Source organism: Podarcis filfolensis (genome assembly GCF_964270895.1).
Source record: "Podarcis filfolensis genome assembly, chromosome: 14".
Classification (NCBI taxonomy): domain Eukaryota; kingdom Metazoa; phylum Chordata; class Lepidosauria; order Squamata; family Lacertidae; genus Podarcis; species Podarcis filfolensis.
In genome coordinates this window covers 17,720,073-17,742,928 of record NC_139616.1, presented here as the reverse complement: position 1 = coordinate 17,742,928, position 22,856 = coordinate 17,720,073, and the positions used below count along the sequence as shown (strand labels likewise).

The window sequence follows — 22,856 nt, the reverse complement described above, 5'->3', positions numbered from 1 at the left end:
AGTGGTGCCTCGCAAGACAAAATTAATTCGTTCCGCAAGTTTTTTCTTCTTGCGAGTTTTTCGTCTTGCGAAGCACGGTTTCCCATAGGAATGCATTGAAAATCAATAAATGCGTTCCTATGGAGACCGCTTGCCAGGCTGGCGGTGCGGAGAAGGGCTTTTCTCCCCACCGCAAGCCTTCAGGACAGGTCCGGGAACAGAGGGGAAGGCGCGCAGCATTCTGAATGTTGGCGGTGGGGAGGAAAGCCCTCCTCCCACCGCAAGCCTTCAGGACAGGTCCGGGAACAGAGGGGAAGGCGCGCAGCGCTTCTCCTCTGTTCCCGAGGCTTGCGGTGGGAGGAGGGTTTTTCCTCCCCACCGCCAACATTCAGAACAGCATTCTGAATGTTGGCGGTGGGAAGGAAAACCCTCCTCCCACTGCAAGTCTTCAGGACAGCCTTCCGAAGGCTGGCGCGGGGAGGAGGTCTCTCCGCCCCACTGCCAGCCTTCCGAGGAGCCTTCCGAAGGCTGGCGGCAGGAGGAGGTCTCTCCGCCCCACCGCCAGCCTTCGGAGGAGGTCCGAGGATAGTGGGGAAGACGCGCTGCGCTTCCCCGCTGTCCTGGAGATTTCCCTATGGGCTTTCGTCTTGCGAAGGAAGCCCATAGGGAAATTCGTCTTGCGAAGCGCATCGAAAAACGGAAAACCCTTTCGTCTAGCGGGTTTTTCGTCTTGCGAGGCGTTCGTCTTGCGGGGCACCACTGTACTCTTTTACAAGTCCGCCACATATGAAAAAACGTACCCTCAACATCTAAGTGCACATTTAGCTGCTTAAAAACACCAACATATTTATTTCAACTGAAACGAACAGTGGTCCTTCCAGTTGCTTCTCACTGAAGCACTTGTTGCCAGTTTTCCGTCCATCACAAGTATGGCCCTTTCAACCATATTCATTCATTGATTCATTTGTTTTAGAAAATAGTAACTGCAAAGGTATAGAACAGGGATAGTACTCTTTATCTGCCCCTCAGAACTCTCCCCAGGCCACAGCCCTCACTGGCCCTGCCTCACACACGCCCCCAAATGTTTTTGCCTGGCTGGAATGTGTCCTTGAACTCTAATAAAGAACATTGATAGACAAATATATTACAAAAGTCATGCGCCGCCCCCACTCTCTGCAAGATTCATGGGGGTTCCAGGCACTCTTCCAGGATCTGTGTTCCTTTGGAGAACTGAGACACGGCAGAGACTGTCGTAGCTTTTAGAAATATGGTTTGTTCACCTATTTACACCTTCAGTCTGCATGGAGGGGGTCCAGATCTTACGGCATGGTCATTTCAAGAGGGGTTTGCACCCCACGGCAGTGCAGCCCTGGAGTCCAAGCTATCTCTCCCAGCCAGCCTTCAGCCAGCCTGCCCAAGATGGACCCTAGTCTCTCTTCTTCCTTCTTCTTTCCAGAACACCCAGCTAAAAGCTCTCTTTTCCTGTCACCTCACACCCAATAACCCTGGCACCCCACTCTCTGTTCACTTCTCAGGGCAAGGAGGCGGGCAAAGACAGTTCCCTTGCATTGCCAATGACCAGGTGGTTTTGCATAGGCTGGCTCAAGAATTCCCCTGTGGCTTGTATTTCTCCCTTCCCACATCCCAAATAATCAAAATCCTACCACTTATTAATTTCTAGGGTTTCAAGGGAAGTCCCCGCTCACCAATGTATCACAATATACATTGCACAAATTGTCTTCTTCTTGCTCCCTTCTCACTGCATCTTTCTAGCAAGGTACAGTGGTATCTCGGGTTAAGTACTTAATTTGTTCCGGAGGTCCATTCTTAACCTGAAACTGTTCTTAACCTGAAGCACCACTTTAGCTAATGGGGCTTCCTGCTGCTGCCATGCCGCTGGAGCCTGATTTCTGTTCTTATCCTGAAGCAAAGTTCTTAACCTGAAGCACTATTTCTGGGTTAGCGGAGTCTGTAACCTGAAGCGTATGTAACCTGAAGCGTATGTAACCCGAGGTACCACTGTACCATTTCCCACTAAGTTCTGTTCAGGACCAGCACACAACAGGACAAACTGAATGGTAACCTCAGCAGAAGTACCTATGGGCTGCTTGGCCAGTGTCTTCCCACTGGAGAGGCAGTGTGGTGTAGTGGCGAGAGTGTCAGACTAGGACCTGGGAGACCAGGGTTCAAATCCCTACTCTGCCATGAAGGTCACTGAATGACCTTGAACCAGGTCACAGCCTCTCAGCCTAATCAACCTCACAGGTTGTTGTGGGGATTATATGGGGGCAGGGATAGAACCATTTAAGCCACCTTAAAGGGAGGGAGGTGAAGTATAAATGCAATAAATGAATACTAATTAATATTCTGTGTCTGTGTAGCCGGATGCCTGCCAATTGCACCCTAACTGAAATCCTCCGAACTTTCCTCTCTTCTGCCTGCCTTGCATGTTTTGGGTGACCCCCTACGGAAGATGCTCCAAATATTTATCCTGACAGCTCCCTTAGCCAGCCTGCAGCATTATTGACTGCATTGCAGGCACCCTCTCCCTCATTTTCACCCACTCGTCTTGCTGAGAGATTTTAATTAGATATATCTCGATTCTCTCTCCTCCCCCCCCCATCCCCATTTCTGCACAAGTCCTGGTTCTCTCTTCAACCTCATTCCTTATATTCTTCCTTACTTTCAACCACTTGTGGTACATAGTTTGGCTGCTCTCTCTCTCCCTCCAAACGGTTGTTTTGTTTTTTAAAAAATAAAATAAAACCCCCAATTCCCTGTTCTCCCTATTCAGGACTTTTGGTCATCCTTTCTTTTTCTTCTGCCCCCCTCCCACCCCACCCCCCAAAGAGGTTTGGCTTCTCTTTTCTCTCTTACAGCCCTCCTTTTGCTGCCTCCCACCACCCTCCTCTTCCCCACCCAAGCTCCTGTCTTATTTTTCCTGGATTCCTGCCTACCTTGACTCAAACTTTTCATAGGAGGATTCAGTGCCTTTAGCAATCTGCCAGCTATAGCAAGAGGTATCTAAGGAGGGACAGGAGGAGTCTGGAAGTCTCTTTTCACAGCCAGTAGCAGCTCAACGTGGGCTGTTGCTTAAAATCTCTCACCCCCACCCCTTCGCTCTTTTGATTTTTTTTTCCTTCCAAAAAATCAACCTTGCTGCTGCTGCTGCTGCTTTTGCTGCCACTGCATGAAAGGAACCTGACGTACCAATAATTTTGATATCTTCTTGGGAGGTTAATAAACCAGGGAGGGGGGAAAGATCTATCCACAAAACAAAAGCAGGAAATCTCATCTGGAGGCTGTGAAGGGGATCTACAAGGGATCGCCGGACGTTGTAACCTCTTTCTTAACACACAAGAATCCTTATTGCTCTGTTAGGTGTATGGGACTTAAATTCTTGAAGCACTGAATTTGTTGAAGGTAAGCATGAGCAATTTATTTTCCCTTTTTTTGCTGTTAAGTATTTTATTTTTAACCAAGGTGGGATGGGGTTGGATGTTTCCCCCTAGAATCCAGAGGCAGTGGTACCTTTGAATGGCATATGTTTGGAGCATTGAACAGGGTTGAAGCTTTCATGCCATGCTTGTAGAATTCCTGGAGGGCTCTTGCTGACCACATACTTGGCCAGAAGAGCTGTCAGTCTGATTCAATGGATTATGTATGTGCAGGAATGCAAGAATATGGGGTGGTTTCGACACCCAACTTCTTGTAAAAAGTTGCACCCCAGAAAAGTTTGCTCATGTCAGAGAAGCGTGTGCATGTGCGATGCCCACTGTTGCCAAGCAACCAAGAAAAAGATCAGACTCTGCCAGCAACTCAGTCTGTTGAAATTTCAAGGAAATAGATCTATAGTCCGAAGAAGGGCATTGCCTAGTCTGCTTGGTAAAACAGTAATAATAACAGACTCTGCTTATAATGAAAGAATAGCTGGTGCAGAAGATGTAGAGTAGGGTTAGGAGTCAACCGCCCAGCCCTCTCCCCAGTTATGCCAACTGAATACAGACGGCACTTTAGTGGAAAATTTATTCTGCAAGCCTCTTGTTTTCCATCAGAAAAAGTTTCTGTCATTGTCCCTCCCTACCCCACCACAGACAAATATCATCTTATTTTTATTTATGCCATGCCATGTTCATACTTACAGCACCTTGTAGAGTTACATGGAATAGCAGCATAGATGGGTCCCTGCCTGCAAGGAGCTTACAATCCACATAAATCAGAATGAGGGGGAAATGAGGAGATAATGAATGCTGACAAATGTAATCAATGCTTCTGAAATCCATTCATAAAGCAGGATTCAACTATTTGCTTTCAATTGTGAAACAACAGCATTTGTACATCTCCATCTTTTCAAATCTTCAGCTTGCCTCAGGAAATTTGCTTCCATGGCTTTGGCTAAATTCAGTGAGAACAAATTGTATCCAGTCTATTTTTGCTCTGTGTTAGTTCATTCAGATGTGTTCATTCATAAATCTGTTCTCTCTTGCCTCCTCATCATTCTGTAATTTTTATTTTTTAAAAAACAGCAACACAGAAACAAATCTGCATTTTGTATGTATTTTACTCTAAAAATGCATTTCTTGTATATATTTTATTTCCAAAAAGCACTTTATATACAGCATGATTTTTTTGGGGGGGGGGGGTTGAGCCGAGAATTGTATAACAAAATTCAGAGAAATGTGAAAAGCCAATAACAACTATATTCTAATATGCCTATTAGTTTAGGAAGTCCACATCAGAACAGTTTGCTTAAAAATGTAGACCAAGTTAAAGCATCAAGCATTTATATATGGAATAGCAGTGCACAATGACTATGGGCTGAATTTACCATAGCCCGGCCTAAATTTAGAACTGGGTTGCGATCCTAACCATATCTACACAAGAGGAGGAAATCCTATTGAAATCAATGGGGTTTGCTCCCCGTTTAAGTGGGTTTAGGATTACAGCCTCAGTTTATCACATTGGCACTTCTCACTCTTTCTTCCATGGAGTTCTGAGTGGCGCGCATGGACTCTTCCTAATTTTTCCTCACAACAACTCTGTGAGGTAGGCCAGCCTGAGAGATAGGGATTGGTTCATTGTCATCAAGTGAGTTTCGTGGCTCAGAGCCCATGTCCTCAGCCCACTTCCCAAGCCCACACTGCCTGCCTTGGTCAATGGTGACTCATAAAGCAAAGCACTGATACCAAACAGCAAAATTATAGATTCGCTAATAATGTATTTGCAAACCGTTCTGCAAAACTGGAAATTACAGAGCTCACCGCCGTTGAGCAAGATTCAAAAATCGCTATGCTGCAAAACCAAGAATTATCGGATGTGTTTGTACTTTGATGTCACCTCCTGGTATAATCTGTCTGTGACTTCCATTATATGTGAGGGTGATTGTGTAAAGAGGCTGTAATTACCATAGGATTGGGTGGCTGGTGAGCTCAACACTAGTACAAATGATGGATGAATGGCTACGGGAAAGGAGGGGGGAGTATGTTTGTCCTACATTCTAAAATAAAACTTTTTTTAAAAAATCAATAGACTTGGGCAGCTAACAGGGATTTGTTGCTGTTGAAATATGGTTTGTTGCAAGGTCTACAGTGACTTGGCATTCTTTTAAAGTCCAGGGATCTGCTTAGAATCTCTAAATACCCGCCTTCCTTTTGAATGAATGCACAGAAAGTGCAATTTTTCCAAGCAGCGGTTTCACGTTGAAAAGAAAGTGTCGTTTCTACATGGAGACGGCTTTTTTTTCTTCTTCTTTCAACCCCTTCATTACTCATGGAAGTTTGCATTTTCAACCTGATGCCAAAACCTCACATTTTCCCCCTACCCTATCCAGTTAGAAAGTTTCTTTTCTCTATGGCTCTATTAGTCTTATTTATTTTTAAAAAAAACTTCTTAGACTTCTTCCAACAGCGGTAACACTCAGAAGGAACATAATCTGTTGTTTTTTTAATGATTAAAGCAAATTGCTCACTTCTACAAGTCAGTCCAAATTGACTGTGTAAATCGTAAAGGCGAGCAGGAAAAGTTATAAGGTGCTTTTAAAAAAGCAATTGTTAAATCCATCAGCATTGCCCACTAGTGCTTTGAAACGATTATTGGGAGGGTAACAGCAATTTAGCCAAATGGTGTTATTTACTAAGAAATTGTATATCACTGGAATGAGGAGGAAGCATAGAGAGATCCCTTAAGGTCTTTGGCCCCTGTGCATATAGATTGAATTCCCCCTTCCCACTTTCAGGTTTGTCTTAATAGATAAGAGGCAACTCTGTGGCAGTAGAGGCAGGTCCCACTGCTATCGCAACGTTGTCCCAAAATGCCTGGGAGAAAATGCACTGAAGAACCTTGAGGAACCTGTAAAATGAACCAACACAGTTACCTTTCTGTGTACAGTATACAATAGCCATGTGTATCTATGGGAGAAAAGTCATAGTCTGTGCTAATAAATATCATTGGGATGCACTTAAGAAGAGGGCCAGTGTGGAGCAGTGGTTAGAGTGCCAGACTAGAACCTGGAAAACTAGAGTTCAGATCCTTCCTCAGACATGAAGCTCGCTGGGTGACCTTGGGCCAGTCACTGTCTCTCAGCCTAACGTACCTTACAGGATTAAACAGTGGTAGGAGGACTATATACCCTCCTTAATTGAAGACTTAAATTTTGATCTGCTACTTCAGTGACCATAATGCCTTGGGAGGAAGTGGACAGGTTTTGCACCAGCCCTGAAACAGCAATGAAAAAGATACTTACCAGTGTCACTGAGGTAGGATATTGTTTGTTGCGTCCTTACTACAGAGGACAAGCATAAGTTGTGAGTCTTTTGACTGGCTCTTCTGAAAGTGGTCCATGAGACCAAAGAAGAAGAAGAAGTCATGGGTCATGTATATGGGGCCTAAACTTTATTTCACAAAGAGACTGGATGTGTACAAAATAAGGATTTAGTTTTTGGCCTTGTTGGGTCACACAACCCAGCCAATACGCAGCACCGGATTCTTAAAGAAAAATGAATAGTTTTTGTTACATACAAGAACATGTAGACACTGGGGGTGGGGGGAGACAGGTAAGTAAAAGAAGGCTTATTCACACCTCCATTTGCCCTGCCATTTTCCCCCAGGAACACTTATGGTATAGCACCGAATCAGAACAAATGGCAATCAGTTTTTCAATGGATTGCTGTTTGTTATGATTTAGCACTAAAGAGTGTGTTTTCTGGGGGGAAAGCAGCACAGCAAAGGCAAAACCACTCAGACCTTTGCTTAGAAAGCACAGGAAAAGCAGAAAAGCACCCAGACCTGTGCTTTCTAGGCAGGAGACAAGTGGAAGTATGGGCAAGCCCAAAGAAATGGTAATATAGTCATGGAATAAAATAATAACAATAAAGCAGCGTACCAAATTTCACTTTTGCTTCATTGAAGCATCAGATTCTGGTGAAAACAGTGCATTGAGGACTTTGCAATGGCCCTGCCAGATCTCTTCCTACTCCTTCCCCTGGTTTTTCTAATTTCCCAAATTTCCAGTCTCCTAATTTATATTGGCTCCTCCCACATTTTGCCCTTGCTCTGCCCCCTGATGCAACAATCCTTCAGGCTCTGAACCGAGACCTTTGCCTTGGCTTTTCCCTTCCTGGATCCACCCACTAGATCCACCCCTTGGTCTCCCCTCAAGACCCACCCCCCCTCACTGCCCCTGCTTTGCACCCTCCTTGAGTGTTTTACGCCTTGGTGAAATGTATCCTTGAAATCTAATAATGTTTCTTGCCTAGGCAGAGGATAGGGACAGGCAGTGCTTTTTCTGGTGGTACACAACAATATGCAGTAGTATCATCTGGGGTGGGGAGAGGGAAGGAGGTGGGAGGGCTCTCAGACCCCATCAGAGCATGACGCCTCCTTCCCCAAGCCTGGGAAGTGTTTGCTCAGCTTAGAGGAGGAGGCACGATGCTCTGACAGGATCCTGGAGCCCTGCTGCCACCTTCCCAAGCCAGGCAGGGAAGGCTTCTTCACCTGGGCAGCAATGGGAGCCAGCATGGTGTAGTGGTTAAGAGCGGTGGACTCGTAATCTGGTGAACCGGGTTCGCTTCCCCGCTCCTCCACATGCAGCTGCTGGGTGACCTTGGGCTAGTCATACTTCTTTGAAGTCTCTCAGCCTCACTCACCTCACAGAGTGTTTGTTGTGGGGGAGGAAGGGAAAGGAGATTGTTAGCCACTTTGAGACTCCTTAAAGGTAAAGGTAAAGGTAAAGGGACCCCTGACCATTAGGTCCAGTTGTGACCGACTCTGGGGTTGCGGCGCTCATCTCGCTTTATTGGCCGAGGGAGCCGGCGTACAGCTTCCGGGTCATGTGGCCAGCATGACTAAGCTGCCTCTGGCTAACCAGAGCAGCGCACGGATACACCATTTACCTTCCCGTCGGAGCAGTACCTATTTATCTACTTGCACTTTGATGTGCTTTCGAACTGCTAGGTTGGCAGGAGCAGGGACCGAGCAACGGGAGCTCACTCCGTTGCGGGGATTCGAACTGCCAACCTTCTGATCGGCAAGTCCTAGGCTCTGTGGTTTAACCCACAGTGAGACTCCTTAGGGTAGTGATAAAGTGGGATATCAAATCCAAACTACTCTTCTTCTTCTTCTTCTTCTTCTTCTTCTTCTTCTTCTTCTTCTTCTTCTTCTTCTATGTCCCGGCAGGTGGGTGGGCAGGCAGAGGAGTGTCAAGCAGCTCACCTGCCTTCACCACCCAGCCTTGGCCTCAGGCCACGCCCCTCCCACATGTGCTGGCCCTGCCCCCTGCTTGCTGGTGAGTACTGGCCCATTTTTTCTAGAAAAAAACTGCACTGGGGACAGGTGTGTGTGTAGAAACTAGACTACTGTATAAAGGTAAAAATTCGTTTTCATTGCTCTGCTCCGGCCCAGTGTCCACCTCTGGCATGTGGCCCTCAGGTTGCGCAAATGGTAATGTGGCCCTCAGGTTGAAAAAGGATCCCCACCCCTGCCTTACAGAGACTGCTGGGAGGTGTAGAAGAGCAGGAGTATCTATAAAGAGAATACACTACATTAGATCACGACAGCAGTAAACCTAAGCCCACTCTTACATTATTATTTTTCTAAACTGCATATTTATATAAATGAACTAGATCCTTAAAATCCTACTTAATCTGGACTTTAAATCTGGAGGGTCACCAAACAGCTCATGCACTTAATAGCCATCTTCCCTGGAGAAGGTTTGACATAGAAGTGTAGCCTCTGCTTCCCCTATCTCCTTGCTTCTGTTGTCACTGGATGCTTCAGCAGTTGTAGTTGAATCAGAATTATGATGAGGAACCTTTGCATCTCCATATTCAAGCTGGTACTCGAGGTGGGACCTTTTGCAGATGTTCAACATTTCTAATTACAACGCTCCCATTTTCAGGGTTCATATGCTCAAAGGAAGTGTGCAATCTGCTCTTAAGAATCACACAGTGCTCATGTCTACAGGTTGGCTGAAATTTATCACCTGCAATAGTGCTAGCAATGTTAACCAGGTTGTGGGGCACCTGAACTACATCTCCTATTGAACCTATCAAGCATGGTCAATGGCCAGTGGAGATAGGAGTTGTAGTTCACCAATGTCTGAAGTGCCAGTGGTTCCCCAGAATGGAAGCAGGCCAACAACTCTGATGCTGTGTCCTTTAGCCCTTTGTTTTGCATCACTATATAGTTTCACCTTGTCCTGGTTCTGCTGGTAAGCACAGGAAGTTTGGTGCATGGATGGGCACATCTGTCAGTTTGGGAAACATCTCAGTTCCTCATTTTTCCAGTCTTCCAGTCTCCACATCAGTGTGTGATTGATTGATTGATTGGTTGATTTTTGAAAGGCCTCATGAAATTGATCAGCATTTTTGTGCAGATTTCTCCTAATACATACATTTTTTTTCTTTGCAATTTTGCAAGGCAGTTTCCCCTGGTATGATATATTTTTGTATGTTTTTTTTAACTAATATATGCATTTACACGCATGCTTTACTTGGCTGGAGAACTGCCTTGCAAAAACCTGGAGAAGTGCCAGCTTTACAGGATGACTGTGCTTCGGTTTGTGTGTTGCTTTAGAAAGTGCAGATTAGGTAGGTTTGCCTTCAAATGAAAACTTAATCAAATTTCACCCTGACCCTAGTTTGGTATGAATCTGACAAGAAAAATGCAATCTGGGAAATGTCTCCTCTGAAACTCTGCATGAAGTAGGTCAATAGGCCATAAAGATCTTTAATAATTCTATTTTCCAGTTCTGCCTTTCACAGTGAGCTGCTTGCAAGGTTTTCTTCAAACAGCGAAGGAACACCCAACCCAGATCCAGTCCCAAATCAATTTGAGGCATGGGGCAAATGTTCGATTGGGGTTTTGAGAGGGGGAAGGAGATGCTCTACCTCCTTCCTTGCTGGGAACGTGCTTGTGAATGAGCTCCTGCATCCTGCAGGATTGAATCCTTTGCTCACCAGCTAGTGAGTAGAAGTTTCAGTCCTGCTGGAGTCTGCTTCCCCAGCCCATTCCCTGTGGTGGAACATGCTGGGGCTGCCTGCCTCTCATTCTTGCCTGACATTCTGCCCCTTGACAGTCCCAGATCACTCTGGGTAGTCCAATGTGGGGTGATTTGAGGCTGTTTCCACCCAACTCAGGAAAAGCCTGGAGCCCCCCCCCCCATTTGAGCCTGATTCAGTTCAAGATTTGGGCTTTGGCCAAATCTGGTACACAGCCCTAATCATCAGTGACTTGAGCACAAAGGTTTGGAGTACATGTCTCATGCATCAATGCCTAGCTTGGTCCAAGGATGGTGTGCTAACTGAAGAGGTCATGTTGGTTGATCATCATGTGAAGGTTGGGTCCATCCATAATCAGCACGTTCCTGATATAGAGTTCCACATCAGAACCCATATTTGGCCAATAAAACTTTGCAGATAGAAGTTGTTTGGTCCATAGAACCCCATGATGCATCTTATCATGAGCCACCTTCAATCAATTGCATATCTTAGATTCAGGTATAGCAACCGCAGCAGGCATAACAACCCGCTCACCTCTTGACAGAACATCCTCATGGACGGAAATTTTGCCAGAGGCAAAATTGGTTATTTAATAAGATGTATACACCACCAACAACAAAATCCTCCAAGCAGTTTACATGCTTGAAAGGGTGCAACTAGGTGGGCACTGTCTGTGTGATCAGTTGCCAGATTGAATAATATGTTTCAACATAGCGAGAAATACATCCTACTGATATCTTTTCTTCCAAGAGATAGTGCCTTGAACCACAAATACACATGTTGACAACCTTAACAAGGAGTTTCACCCCATTTCAGAGAGTGTAAGACGTAATAATAAAAGCAGCTGTGTTGGGCTTCCTAAAGCTGTGTTTGATAGTACAAGCATAGTGTTGTCATCTCCCAGTGAGATGCTGATTGCAAGATGGTAAGACATTGTTTTTAGTTGGTTGAAGCAGGTGTATGAGTACTTAGTGATCAGTCAACAACACAAAACAACATCCCTCAGAAGCATGCATTACAATCTTTTATGAACCATACATGCCACCGAGTTTTATGTTCTTTCTGTGAATACCGCTTCTCTGGAGTAGAAAGGGGAGCAGCTGGCATTTACTACAGGTTTACAAGATTCAGCTGGTTAAGTCTGTAGCAAAATGACTCTTAGTCCAACTGTCCCTCAGTGTTTGGTACATGAAGGTTATAATAGACAAGACAATGGTCCTAGGTTGGTGCAATTTTCAGGTGCTGAAAAGGTGGCACTGTCACTGTAGAACAGTTTAAGAAAAGCCCATTTTAGTCCAGAAGTGGTTCTGAGATACCTACATAATTGGGGGGGGGGGGAGAGAGAGAGTCAGAAATTGCCAGAAAGGAACACAGAAATTTCAGATTCTTAGGTTTTGGAGTCTTTAAGAACTAAAGACTCCATTGCGATCTGATTCACTGACTTTCCCTTCTGAAAAAGAAGTATGACAAAAGCAGTCTTCTAGGCAAGTAGATGTTCCCCATGACCAACATACAATAGTATTTTTCTATGAGAACTGTTCTTCCCAGTAACCCATAAACATGAATGGATGGAGCTGAGCATAAGTGGTTTTCGTTGTTGTTATTTGTGGGCAACAGCCTTAATTGTGTGGTAAAGTTTGGTACTAACAAAATTCCTTTCACTCCCAGTATCAATCACTGCTTCCTGTTAACTTCCACACTTCCTTTCCCTTTGTAATTTATAAAATAAACCAGGCCCTCTTCCTCCTCCTCATTTTCAGTTGCCAAGGCAGCTCATACAAGTTTGTCCAGGGCCAGCCCTACCATGAGGCAGAGTGGCACAGATGCCTCAGGTGGAAGATGCTGAGACTCATAAAGCAAGCAGCTGTGTAGCCAAGTGATCTGTCCTGTGTGTCCCTAAGCTAGCCTTACTGCCCTTAGGTGCAGTGAAGGATGCTGTCCCATGTTAAAAGGAAGTGCCTGTGCTGGTGGTAAGGAAGGCATATTGTCCTTTGCCTCAGGCAGAAAAATGTCCTCAGTTGGCCCATGATTGCAGTTAGTCTGCACCTCTGGCTTTTTTTGTGAGAAATCCAAGTTCGATGTCCACTTTATTATTTGCAATATCAACAAGTAGCATTTGTTGTGCCACACTGCTCTCAGGAGTGGTTCAGTTATCATTAACATTATCATTATTATATATATTATTACCCACCCTTCACCCTATGGTCCCAGGGTGGGTCACAACAATTAAAATACAACATTAATATTTTTTTTTAAAAAAAAAATTATGCAATATTTAAAACAACAAGCTACAAATGTCCAGTTTGGTTCTCTCTCTTTCTCATTTTTAAAATTCAATTCTCCACATTTCTTCAGCAATTTCTTTTTTTTAAAAAATCCTCTTGAAATTCTACAGCATTCTCTTAAAAATACATTTTTGTATGCGGTTATGACTTTAAATGCAAACCACATTTAATTTCTTCCCCCATCCCGAGTGGCAGCCAAGATTATCAGAGCTTGTCTGATTTGTATCCTGGGGTGCAGCATCCCTTGTGATTGCTACATTGCTGAGTGACACAATTAATGGGCATATCTGCAGTCACCACACATAGCAGCCATTAGGCAACTTTATTCTTGAACCCTCTCATACAACCTGGCCATAGTAATTGCCTTCTCTGGTGGCTGCTCATCCTGCTGCAGAAATTTATAATGTAATGTTTTGTGGATGCTTCCAATTCTCTCTGCTACCATGATTTAGCTAGTTATCATAGGCATTTATAGATTCGCCTAGAGCTTGTATTAGGTGTCCAAATTTAAATATTTCAACCACAACATTTGTGTAGTGAACTACTTACTGAGGCAGCTCTAGATTGTGCAAATTGGAGGCGGGGGAAGTCAGTTGTATTCGATCTCCCAGACACTGTGAGAGTGTTGCCCTTCTGAAAGCATCATTTTTCTTGTCCAGTTTGGTGGTGATTTTATAAAATGTCAAGGAGCCCATCAAAAACTTATACTCAGAATATAGTCATACAGGATATAATCATTAGATTCTGGAGCAGCATGACCCCAGTGAGCCATGAGGACACAGTGTTCCTGAATTCCAGCTTTGTCACCAAGTTGTAGTGTCTCTTTGAGGCTTCTCTAAAAATGACATCTCCTAAGGCCACATGAAGGGAACTTTTGGCCTTCTAGATGTTGCTGAACTACACCTCCCATCAGCCCCAACAAGCGTGGCCAATGGCCAGGGATGATAGGATTTGTTGTTGAGCAACATCTGGAGGGCCAAAGGTCCCCCCTTGGCCATGCTTCTTGGTGCTGATGGGAGCTGTAGTTCAACAACATCTGGAGGACCATAGGTTTCCCACTGCTACCTTAGACAGTGCATTGTTTTGACATTTTTATTCCTGTAATGCTTCTTCTAATCTCTAGCCCTTTTGTTGCCACCACCACCTCTTCCCTCCTTCCTTTTACTTCTTGTGTCCCTTACAGCATCAGTGGGGAGCCTCCGACCCTTGACCCTAATTAGACTCACAAGGCCTTTGCCTGCAAGGCTATTTGGGGCAAACTACACCCTCCTGTCAGGACGCGGGTGGCACTGTGGGCTAAGCCACAGAGCCTAGGACTTGCCGGTCAGCAGGTCGGTGGTTCGAATCCCTGTGACAGGGTGAGCTCCCGTTGCTCGGTCCCTGCTCCTGCCAACCTAGCAGTTCGAAAGCATGTCAAAGTACAAGTAGATAAATAGGTACCGCTCCTGCGGAAAGGTAAACAGTGTTTCCGTGCACTGCTCTGGTTCGCCAGAAGCGGCTTAGTCATGCTGGCCACATGACCCGGAAGCTGTACGCCAGCTCCCTCGGCCAGTAAAGCGAGATGAGCACCGCAACCCCAGAGTCGGCCACAACTGGATATAATGGTCGAGGGTCCCTTTACCTTTACACCCTCCTGTCAGTCACCTGATCTCAGATGACATCAGCTGTGAAGAACCATTACCTCCAATCTAAGCACTAAGTGTTAACTTTGGAGATAAGGGACGGTGCCCAGTGGTCTCTTGAGCTAGCAGATGAATGAGTTTTGATGCTGCACAACAGAGGAATCCAATGCAACAGTTGTGCTAGCAGACACTTGTGGTGTAACATAATCTATTGCACAACAGGGCTACAATCAAACTGCTTATGCGCTCTTTTGTGCAATTAATGTTCTGCTGGCACCAAAGCATTTTGCCAAAAGAACAAGTCAAAGTCACTTATCGCTACATTAGATACAACCCAGTGGGTCTTTGATCTTAGAACTCAGCACCAGAGTGCTAAGATCAATAACCTTCTGTTATTTGTGTCATTTTCACTCACACCAAGACTGGCTGCCTCATTATACATTGCTGAAGGTTCTCCCCACCTGTTCTGTGCTTTTTGGTTTACTCCTCAATAGTCTCTCCCATTTATTTCAAAGCCAATAGGGTGTTAAAGAAACATATATTTGAATAATGTTGGCCATTCAGAACATACCTCACAAGTTTCAATGTGTGAAATAACAAGATGCCCATAACATGGTACTCTAGTGTGCACGCACGCACACACACATTCATACATGCATGGATACTAGAGTCAACACTCAAGCATTTAAACTCTAGAGCAGAGGTGCAGAGCTGGATCTTGCCAGCCGGTCAAAAAATTATCTTCCCCCACTCACTGTGGGCCAAGTTGAAAATAGGTTGCCATTTTCTGTCCATGTGGTTTGAAATCAAACCAGGTGGATAAAGGCGCAACATTGCACTTTGCAAGTTCCACAGATCAGGTGAACATAGGTTATTAGGAAGCCCTGGGCACAGCACTTTAGAAGCCCCGATGATCACATGGTTGGTGGGTAGGGAAGGAGGAAAAAATTAGGTTCAGTACACATTTAAAGTCAAATCCACACCATGCGAAACGAAACACAGCAATCCTTCAAAATGCGCACGACCTGAATTTTGCGATGCAGTTCTCCACCCAACCAATGTTTACCAAAAACATGCTTATACTAGGGGAAAGTGTGCATAAAAATGAAGATAAGGGTGGAAAGGAAATACAAAAATGCATTGGGGGAGGTTGCATTGCAAAAAATGTGTATGTTAATCAAAACAGCATATAGGAATGTGCTTTTTAGGGGAGAAATTCACACTAAAATGCTGGTGAATCTTCTTGAGGATCTTTTTTTTAAAAAAAAAATCTGCTAATTGATGTGAAAGTGTAGAAAACTGAATTTAACATCGGGAAAACTAGAAACTGACAGATCCTTCCAGCCTTATTGGAGGGGCTTGAAACACACTGTGTATGGGGTCTTACACAGGTATTGGCAGGTGCTGTTCATCAGTGGTGTCTGCAAACCCCCTTTCAGCCCTTTTCCTGTCCCACACCTGGCATCAGGTATAGGGCAGGTAGGCCTGGCTTAGCCAATATGGTCTAAGTAGTCATGTGGATCAGAGGTTCCCCACAGCTGCTCTGAAGAAAAGTAACTTACAGGAAGCTGCCTCATACTGAGTCAGGCCATTAGTGTACCCAGCTGAGTATTGTCTAGTGATGGACAGTGGCTCTCCAAGTTTCAGGGAGAGTTCTTTCCTAACCCTAACCAGAGATACTAGGGATTGAACCTGGGACTGTTTGCATGCAAAGCAGATAGTCTGTTGCTGAAACGCAAGAAACTCATATTTACAAGGTTAACCAGACATCACAAAACAGGAACAGCCATTAGATCAAAGTATGTTCTATAAAGCAGTAGGTATAAGGTGGGAATAAAAACAGCATGGAAGTGAGGGTGGGAAGTCAACATTTTTCAGAAAAAACATGTATTGAAATATAAGTAAATTTGTAAAACCTGTGAAATCTATAAAAAAAATATATGTCCAAAACAGGAGCAATGCCTTACTAGAAAATTGACTGGAAAAAGAAGCATGTATAGCTCTATTCAGGCATTCAGAGAATGCATGCAACAAAGTATAGACAGGGTATTGTGGGAGTGTGTGCCAGCCCCACTCCAACATCCCTGCTCCCACTGACCAGGGCCACCCCAATACATTTTGGAACTTGAGGGGGAATCCTATAATGGTGCCCTCTTCCCACCAGGAAAGAAGGGGTCAGGGAAGATCTCTACATCAGGAACTGGGTGATGGGGGAGATCAGCATTGGTATCTGCTGCCCCATGGACCCTGCTGTCTGAGGCAATGATGTCACCTTGCCTCATGTGTGGGCCGGTCCTGCCACAACCTTCTTGCATTTAGTGGGGCAGCCTGAAAGTGATATTCTTCTTGGCACATTCAGCTGGCCAAACTAAGAATACCCTGCTGCAATCAGGACCCAGATTGTGGAGAGAATTCTAAGCTAGTTCACCCAAACGCATGAGGAAAGTTCCTTCAGACCTGCTACCTTGATGTGCAGAATTCAGAGACAGAGCCATCAATGTACATGAGACTTTCCAGTGGTGTGAATCAAAACACCAGTCCCTGCCCCCATGCTCAATCTGACACTCTCCAGTTGTTTTGAATGGCTCAGTTACCCACCATCCCTGACAATTGTCCACCCTGCTTCGGAGCAGATACCAAGTTGGGTAGGGCTGGTCAAAACAGTGGGAGAAAAGCCACAACAAAGAGTGATGTGATTAGTACCACTCTAGGTTTCTCTTCTTCTCAGTCAGGGCTGGGGCAGAAGGCTGAGAGTCCCAGTAGGCAGAGCCAGAGCCAATGACAGACAGAGCCAACTTACTCTAGAATCATAGAATTGTAGCATTTGAAGGGACCCTGAGGATCTCTGACAGTTCTACAAGGGGCAACACTGAAACGAAGGAGAAGGACTGGTTGTAAATAAAAAAGCAGGCAGGTGCAGGCTGGCTGAGGAGAGGATGAGGCAGGTGAGCCAGTGACCCATTTGCTCTCATGCAACTGCCTCTACTGTCTGTTCCTATATCCCATTCCTCTCCTCCCCCATTTTTTTTCATGCCCCTGTGATCTTCCAGCCTCAGTCCAGTATACCTGAAGGAGCGTCTCCACCTCCATCGTTCTGCCCGGACACTGAGGTCCAGCGCTGAGGGCCTTCTGGCAGTTCCCTCGCTGCGAGAAGCCAAGTTACAGGGAACCAGGCAGAGGGCCTTCTCGGTAGTGGCACCCACTGTGGAACACCCTCCTACCAGATGTCAAAGACAAAAATAACTACCAAACTTTTAGAAGACATCTAAAGGCAGCCCTGTTTAGGGAAGCTTTTAATGTTTAATAGGTTACTGTATTTTAGTGTTTTGTTGGAAGCCGCCCAGAGTGGCTGGGGAAACCCAGCCGGATGGGTGGGGTATAAATAGTAAATTATTATTATTATTATTATTATTATTATTATTATTATTATTATTATTATTATTTCAAATCCTGGGGGAACCCAAATACCACTGGGCAAACCCAAGCAAAACATTTGCATTTATCCCGGCCTCTATTATTTGCCCATTTCATGTGAGCCATACAATGTAGGTTTCCTTGGTGCAATGGTGTGTGTGTGTGTTTTATTATTGGCACAGTCCCGCCTAGATTTCTAGAGAAGAGGCACATTTGTATGCAGCCACCGTCAGCTTCTTAAGCGCCTCCATACCGTTTCGAAAATCAACAGGAGCTTTCATAGGCTATGAATGAGACATCTTTTCTGTCCTGGTGCTCTAACCTGCCCGTTCCCTTCGCCTTCCCCTTGTTGCATTGCAGAAAGGTGCCTGGCCACCGCAAGGTGCCACCGTCCCCAAAATCAGTCGCCTCCCTCTCCCTCCTCCTCCTCCTCCTCCCTCCAGTCCCTCCACCACTCAGCTCCTGTGCACCAGACAAACCGGTCACTGTGTGTGTGTACCCTTCGCGGCCAGCTTCTCAGCAAGTGGCAACAAAAGCTGTGTTCATTGCAAGGCCTGGACCACATACGGTGCCAGCTTTCAGCCTTTGCAGAGCAGCTCTGAACATTCAAGGTCCTTTAAAAAGAGCAAGAGTTGGGGCCGGAGCAGGGGTTAAGGGGAGAGAGAGAGAGAGAGAGAGAGAGAGAGAGAGAGAGAAGGTGGAATGAGAAAGAGAGTTGTTATATATTAAATTAACTTGAGCACCATGTAACAACGGAAACTGCACAGTTTGCTTTTTAAGAACTCACTGCCTCCTTGTGCGAGAGCAGAACAGATCGCCCTGTGTGTGTACGAGCCTGAAGTTCTTCGGTCTTCCATCCATCTGTGTGTACAAGGGGGAGTGGGTGTGAGTGGCTGCCTCTGCCTTTCCCTCTCAATGGGCTTACAGTGTGAGATGTATAGAAGCTTTTTTGTTGGGTTCAGGAATAGATGGGCCTTTTTATTTTATAATGGGAACTATCCACCTCTCTCTCTCTTTGAATACACACACACACACACACACACACACACACACTGGTGCAAAACATATGTTTGTGCATGCAAAGCGTTTTCTCAGCATAAAATGATCACATCCCTTTCAGGTTCAGGTTCAAAGGGGGTGCAGGGAATTCAGAGTAGGATTGAGATGGCTTCTAACACAATTCAACCCCCCCCCCCTACACACATGTATACTTTACTTTAAATCTCTGTGCAATGTAGGGTTGTTGTCAACAGACCACAGATTGAAGGGTGGCGGGGCTCAACTCACCCACTGTTTATTTAGCTTTGGACCGAAGCCAAAGGAACAATTTGTGCGGTGGGCTCCCCCCCCAGGACCCAATTCAACCTGGGCTCCACCCCTATTTCTACCCACATACTGGAACTTTTGATTTCAAGAATCAGCAACTCTTATTTGATCCACCCCAAGACTCAGCAAGGGATATATTCAAGCTTCTCTCTTATTTTGCAATGCCAAAATATGGCAGTAACCCTCGTGTCTGTCAGGAGAACAAGGGAAATTGTGTTTTCCAGTGTTCCTGGCACCTTGCTTGTGGCTATAGGTCCTGACGAAGGGGGGGTAAGAACCCCCTCCTTCCTCAATCTTTATCCAATAGCTGTCTAAGCAGTTGGAGAAAGGAGAACTGAGTCCTGGACTTAAATTCCAGAATATTATATTTTTCGGTCCTGTGTGGCTGTGTTAGATGCTAACATGTTTATAGCACAAAAACGTTAAGTTTTCTTTTAATCTGGAATTGTTCGCACTCATCCTCAACCTGCTGTTTTCAGCCTAGATTGAGTCTAGGTGTGCATTCATACACCCCATTGCCAGGTCAGCTTACACCTGTTTTCAAATGGACATACTTCAGCGTAATGCAGAATCAATCTGCAGTGAGCTTTACTATTCAGAATGAAACCAGTTTCACAAGAAGCACATTTTAGGGACAAAAAAATATGCAATAGATCTAGATTGTGCGAGGACAAGCACTCAGTCTCCGTGGATTCTAAAATAAAATGTTATATGTACACAGCCTATATTTTCCTTCCCAGCTGTTTAGAACTCACTCTATAGAAAAATCCATAAGGGGAGAGGGAATGTTACATCAGAATGGAAACCCGGCTGGATCCGTAGGAGAGACCAATGAGCAGGAGAGAGTTTGTCATATGCTCATACATCATAGATCTGCATTTCACGCACATGTTCTTCCATCCGCAGGAGTCATCCCTGCTTGTTATTAGATGTCTTCTAAACACTGCATTAGTCAGAGAAGCCTTTCAGACCTGAGATTCTTTGCCAACCAGCTTGTACTGAATTACTTGAGGTTTTTAGTGTTTTTGCTGTGTACCTCCTTGTGATATTTTTATATGAAAGTATGGTTTATAAATGTTTAAATAAAAAATAAATCAATGGAAAGGAATTCAAAGATATCCGCAAGGAGGCAGTGGTGTAGCGTGGGTTGCCACGCCCGGGGCTGTGGGGAGGGCAGGGGGTGGGAGGGAGGAAAACAGACAGAGTATGTATTGTAGGCACAGAGATAAAAAGAGTCATTTTGTTGTCTAGAGAGGTCACTTCCTGGTTCACCGGAAGCATGATGGAAGTGCAGCACCAGATACTGAGGCACCACCAGGTGTTGAAATTTTGCGCCCCTAACAATGTTGCGCCAGGGGCAACCGCCCCTGTGCCCCCCCATGTAACACCCCTGCAAGGAGGGGAATGAAGGATTGGATAATTTTTATTAGCATTACTCAAATGTACTTGACTTTCTTGCGAAAAATTAATGATGAAATAGTAAAGCTCTCACAGAGCAAGCTTGGACCCAAACTGCACAATACATTTAAAGCAGTATCATGCCATTTTAAAGTCATAGCTTCCCCCAAAGGATCATGGGAACTGTTGTTTGTTAAAGGTGCTGAGAGTTGTTAGGAGACCACACTTCCTCTCACAGAGCTAGTTTTCAGAGTGGTTCATCAATCAATCTCTATTCCCTAAAAACTCTGGAAACTGAAGATCTTCTGGCATCATCCTCCCTCTCAAAAATAAAAAATAAGAATGTTGGGGACTGTAGTTTATCCACCACAGAGCTGCATATCCCAGCACTCTTAACAAACTACAGTTCCCATGATTCTTTTAGTGGTGAGGAAATGTGCTTTAAAGTAAGGTGGACTTGTAGTGGGTCAAGGCAACATGATCTGTGTCTCAGGGAGGTTGTGAGTTTGATAGGCCTGTCTTGTGAGACTTGACACATCTCAACATGCATGGCAGACCTAAAGTTGCCTTAAGGACTTTGGAGGGGGGTTTCTGGTGGATGAACGATTTGAAGAGGTGTGGGATTTTGCTGACAAAGGAGGCATAGAGAGCCTCCAAGGGCAGGGCATTTTCTATCCATCCTAGCTGGTGCCAGTGCAAGGAAGGCAAACAGAGAACTATTTGTGAGTCAGAAAGGCCTGCTTGCCTGCCACAGACAAGATGTTTGTGTGGCAGGAAACTAATGAGAGACCGAACATTGGCTTTTAACTTGAGGTGTGGCCATTTAAACCTGTTCCGTTCATCTGGCGTGTGGTCTTGTTTAAAATGCAAATGTGACTCATTCTGCTCTTTACTCAGGAACATGCTGACTGGAAAAATAACTATTTTTGAAAAAACTGAAATAAGTGTTGCCAAGCTAATCAGCCTTTGCGCACGTGATATGGTTCACATAGCCACCGCCATCTTGCTTTTCTGAAGTAGTGAAGCTTGTGAAGATAGTTTCAGTCTGGTTTCATTCATATTGTCCTATAAAAATAGAAGGTTATCATCAGGACCGTCTTTAGCAGATGCGGCGCCGGGGTGCAAATATCTGCTCAGCGCTCCCAGATTACCACGGATGGGGGGGGGCGAAGCTTCACACTGCCAGCCATGAGGAAGTGCACAACTCTCCCCCGTGCCGCTGTGGGAGAGCAATCCCCGTGGAGGCTTGGGAGGCAAGCTGCACGCCTGCCAGCCATATGGTTGGCAGGGCGCAGCTGGCGGGCGTGCAGGGAAAGGGGAGGCCGCCGGCAAAGCCGCGCAGCTCCCCCACTCACTGGGGCACCCCTGAGAGGCCAGTGCCCTGGCGCAACGCACCACTAAGCCGTATGGGAAAGACGGGCCTGGTTATCATCATGCGGCCCCTAGGGGAGGACTTCTGGGGCCTCATCAGAATCCAGTTTTTTTGTGAAGTCAGGGCAGGGCAGGGGGGCAAAAGAGAAGGCGGGTTTTAAAACAGTGGATTTCAACAACAGAGGAGGTTTGAGTAATGTAGGGCTAGACGGGAACAGAGGAGCTGCAAGGATATTGGGGGCTTGAAAGAGCTGTGAGAGGGGTGAGCAATGTGAGCAGGGGCGACAGCCTCTGGTGTGTGTGTGTGTGTCTGTGTGTCTGTGTCTGTGTGTGTGTGTGTGTGTGTGTACACAAACCTTTAGACATATAGTGAAAAGTGGTGTGAGAAGTCCTTAAATAAATGAATAAACATATCACTGAGTTATACTGTGGAAGATGCCAATGTGGCCATAGGTTTCAGCCACCAGGCCACCTGGCTTCTGGACTGGTGAATGTACCATCTTGTCCTTCCCCTCAGGCACCAAAATATCTTGGAACAACACTGATGAGAAGCACTGGCCCCAAAGGTCCATGCTATGGCTTCTTCTCACGCCAGCATCTTGGCATGCTTTTAATGAGAGGCCCCAGGCCAAATGGGATGAGTCTATGCTGTGGTTTCCTATCACACCAGCATCAGTCCTTGGGGCATCCCTGATGAGAAGCCCCAGGCCAAATGAAATGAGTCCATGCTCTCCAGGGCTCTAGACAGAGGTCTCTACCAGCCCGGAGATGTCAGGGGTTGAACCTTGGACCTTCTGCATGCAAAGTAGAAGCTTTACCACTGATTGTATGGTTGTATGTTGTGACCCACCATAAGCTCATCTATGCTGAAGGTATGAATGAATCAATGAAATTCCATCTGCCTCAGCCAGTACAGCTCATTGCCCCTCTTGCAGAACTACAGTTCCCCGAGTTCCATGCGGTGG

At 45.5% G+C, this 22,856-nt stretch overlaps 1 protein-coding gene across 4 annotated transcripts in view; it reads left to right on the top strand.

The window, feature by feature from the left end:
* The first annotated feature begins 3,073 nt into the window (after positions 1–3,073).
* ACAN (aggrecan) overlaps positions 3,074–22,856 on the top strand; it is an 80,696-nt gene continuing 60,913 nt past the window's right edge. For 2 of the 4 annotated variants that reach the window (XM_083586120.1, XM_083586118.1), the window contains exon 1: positions 3,075–3,402. The gene's annotated coding sequence lies outside the window, so the exon portion shown is untranslated. Of the gene's footprint in view, positions 3,403–22,856 lie in introns of all 4 variants that reach the window. The other 2 variants (XM_083586119.1, XM_083586122.1) reach the window with 2 other exon arrangements.